This window comes from Canis aureus, chromosome X (genome assembly GCF_053574225.1).
Source record: "Canis aureus isolate CA01 chromosome X, VMU_Caureus_v.1.0, whole genome shotgun sequence".
Classification (NCBI taxonomy): domain Eukaryota; kingdom Metazoa; phylum Chordata; class Mammalia; order Carnivora; family Canidae; genus Canis; species Canis aureus.
In genome coordinates this window covers 80,599,711-80,603,474 of record NC_135649.1, presented here as the reverse complement: position 1 = coordinate 80,603,474, position 3,764 = coordinate 80,599,711, and the positions used below count along the sequence as shown (strand labels likewise).

Below are 3,764 nucleotides of genomic sequence, written 5' to 3'. Positions count from 1 at the left end.
GCCTTCAGAAGGAGTCAATTTGGCTGACACCTTGATCTTGGACTTCTAGTCTCCAGAACTGTGAGACAATAAATCCCCATTCTTTAAACAACACAGTTTGTAGTGCTCTGTCACTTCAGCCACAGGAAACTCATACAAAAAAAAAAAACTAATGATAACTTCAATAAATAAATAAACTATGCTCCCTGGGAAATGTAATATTGTAAAAATGTCAGTTATCACTGAATTATTTTAAAGATGAAATGTATACAATGGAATATTACTCAGGCATTAGAAACAACAAATACCCACCATTTGCTTCAACGTGGATGGAACTGGAGGGTATTATGCTGAGTGAAGTAAGTCAATCGGAGAAGGACAGTGTATGTTCTCATTCATTTGGGGAATATAAATAATAGTGAAAGGGAATATAAGGGAAGGGAGAAGAAATGTGTGGGAAATATCAGAAAGGGAGACAGAACATAAAGACTCCTAACTCTGGGAAACTAACGAGGGGTGGTGGAAGGGGAGGAGGGTGTGGGGTGGGGGTGAATGGGTGACGGGCACTGAGGGGGGCACTTGACGGGATGAGCACTGGGTGTTATTCTGTATGTTGGTAAATTGAACACCAATAAAAAATAAATTTATTAAATAAAAGATGAAATGTAATCACAAATAAAATTCCAACAATCATTTTATGTGATATTTGACAAATGATTCTAAATATTATGCAGTAGTACAGTATGTTAAGAATGCCAAAAAAGAAGAAAAGGTAAAAGGATTTTTACTACTGGCAGTCCTTACTTTGCATGGTGGTTGAGGGCCATGCAAGCTGGAATAATACAAAGCAATCTTAATAATAAATAGGAAAAATCATCATTGTTCTGTGAGCATTCAACATTGTCAAAAGTTAAGAACTCTCTTACTTTTGGTTATCAACATAAGGGAAAATTTAAAAAATAGTAAAGCAGTCATTTAAAACATTAGAAATATTGAGAATTAAAGTTTCAAGTATCTTTGAGTTCCTCTAATATGATGGTTTTTTTGTTTTGTTTTTGCTGTTCATAACATCATTATTCAAAATACTCCCAAACTGGATATAACACAAATGCACCTCATTATTAGTACTGAGGGATATATGCTGGAATGTTCATAGGATGGAATTTATACAGCAATGAAAAATTGAAGAAATTTACAGCTGCTAGCATAAAGATAAATGAATTTCATTAGTGTGAGCAAAATTAGCAAGTCAAAAGAAGTGAATATACAGTATAATTGCATATTAAAAAGTTTAAGAACAGGCAAAACTGGTGTGTAGGGGTGCAAGAGGAAATGGTAAAGATATCAATAAGAGCAAGGTAAAGATTATTCTAAAAGTCAGGAAAGGAGTTACTTTAGGTTTGATGGAGTGGGAGATGTATTTGAGAAGGGGCATCCTAAAGATTTATAAATTACATGAAGTGGGATCCCTGGGTGGCGCAGCGGTTTGGCGCCTGCCTTTGGCCCAGGGCGCGATCCTGGAGACCCGGGATCGAATCCCACATCAGGCTCCCGGTGCATGGAGCCTGCTTCTCCCTCTGCCTGTGTCTCTGCCTCTCTCTCTCTGTCTCTCTGTGACTATCATAAATAAATAAAAAAAAAAAATTAAAAAAAAAATTTTATAAATTACATGAAGTGTTTTATTCTTTGTTAGGTATTGTTTACACAAGTGTATATTTTATAATTACTATTTTAAGCGCCATGTATGTTTTATATCATATATTGCAATTTAATGATACATATTTAATATTATCTTTAAATTAGAAATGAAGGGGAGCCTGGGTGGCTCAGTGGTTTAGCGCCGCCTTCAGCCCAGGGCATGATCCTGGAGACCCAGGATCAAGTCCCACGTCGGGTTCCCTCCATGGAGCCTGCTTCTCCCTCTGCCTGTGTCTCTGCCTCTCTCTCTCTCTCTCTCTCTCTCTCTCTCTGTATTTCTTATGAATAAATAAATAAAATCTTGGCTGATGCAAGAGTCTAGTGCGGTGGTAGGAGAGGTGTCGGCGGGAGCAGCGCTGCCACCGGGGCCTGGGGCTGACCCGTCCGACTTCCCGTCCGTGCCGAGCCCACTCGAGCCGCAGCCATGTCCGGGGACGAGATGATTTTTGATCCAACTATGAGCAAGAAGAAAAAGAAGAAGAAGAAGAAGCCTTTTATGTTAGATGAGGAAGGGGATGCCCAGACGGAAGAAACCCAGCCCTCAGAAACAAAAGAAGTAGAACCAGAGCCAACTGAGGACAAAGATGTAGAAGCTGATGAAGAGGACAGTAGGAAAAAGGATGCTTCTGATGATTTAGATGACTTGAACTTCTTTAATCAGAAGAAAAAGAAGAAAAAAACAAAAAAGATATTTGATATTGATGAAGCTGAAGAAGGTGTAAAGGATCTTAAGATCGAAAGTGATATCCAAGAACCAGCTGAACCAGAGGATGACCTTGACATTATGCTTGGCAATAAAAAGAAGAAAAAGAAGAACGTTAAGTTCCCAGATGAGGATGAAATACTAGAGAAAGATGAAGCTTTAGAAGATGAAGACAGCAAAAAAGATGATGGTATCTCATTCAGTAACCAGACAGATCCTGCTTGGGCAGGCTCCGAAAGAGACTACACGTATGAGGAGCTACTGAATTGAGTGTTCAACATTATGAGGGAAAAGAATCCAGATATGGTTGCTGGAGAAAAAAGGAAATTTGTCATGAAACCTCCACAGGTTGTCCGAGTAGGAACAAAGAAAAGTTCTTTTGTCAACTTTACAGATATCTTTAAACTATTACATCGTCAGCCCAAACATCATCTTGCATTTTTATTGGCTGAATTGGGTACAAGTGGTTCTATAGATGGTAATAATCAACTTGTAATCAAAGGAAGATTCCAACAGAAACAGATAGAAAATGTTTTGAAAAGATATATCAAGGAATACGTTACCTGTCATACGTGCCGATCACCGGACACAATCCTGTAAAAGGACACCCGACTCTATTTCTTACAGTGCGAAACTTGTCATTCTCCATGCTCTGTTGCCAGCATCAAAACCGGCTTCCAGGCTGTCACAGGCAAGCGAGCACAGCTCCGTGCCAAAGCTAACTAATTGGCTAACCACCACTGATTTTGCAAAGTGTGTTGTGGAGATTTGGCTGGACAGGTTTACCATCAGAATGGATATACCACTGTATTAAAAACAAGATAGAAAAGCTGCCAGGTTCTTTGGCGTGTGGCTGGTTGGTCTGAAATCCTTGCAAGATGCTGATGCTCAAGCTGTTGACATACTCATTGCCTACTTTAACAACTGTCAGAAAAACATGATGGGGTAAGGCAGTGCTTTTTTAAAATCGTTCATAGACATATGTAAAATGCAAGATAAATTAAAGTTATTATAACAGTGAAAAAAATGAATGAATAAATAAAATCTTTAAAAAATAAATAAATTAGAAATGAAGACAGAGTTAGTGAGTGTGAAAGGAGCGCAGAAAGCATCTGGGAGGCTGTAATACTCTATTTCTTGACATACACATGTGCATATGTATATATATATATATATATATATATATATATAGTGTGTATTTTTCAGAATAAAAATCATCTTCTATCCAAGTTTTTCTTGTATATTTTCTTCTACAAACCATAATAGGCTGCTAAATGTTTGAAAAACAATGTAAGTTTTAGCCCAATTAACAGTACTGGAAAAATTCCCAGTATCATTTCTCCAGTTTGGGGCTTTGAGGTTGTTGCTCTTCTGCTCAACAAGC

General features: G+C 38.0%; 1 pseudogene; it reads left to right on the top strand.

The window, feature by feature from the left end:
• The first annotated feature begins 1,983 nt into the window (after positions 1–1,983).
• Positions 1,984–3,407, top strand: LOC144307510 (eukaryotic translation initiation factor 2 subunit 2 pseudogene; annotated as a pseudogene).
• The last annotated feature ends 357 nt before the right edge of the window (positions 3,408–3,764 follow it).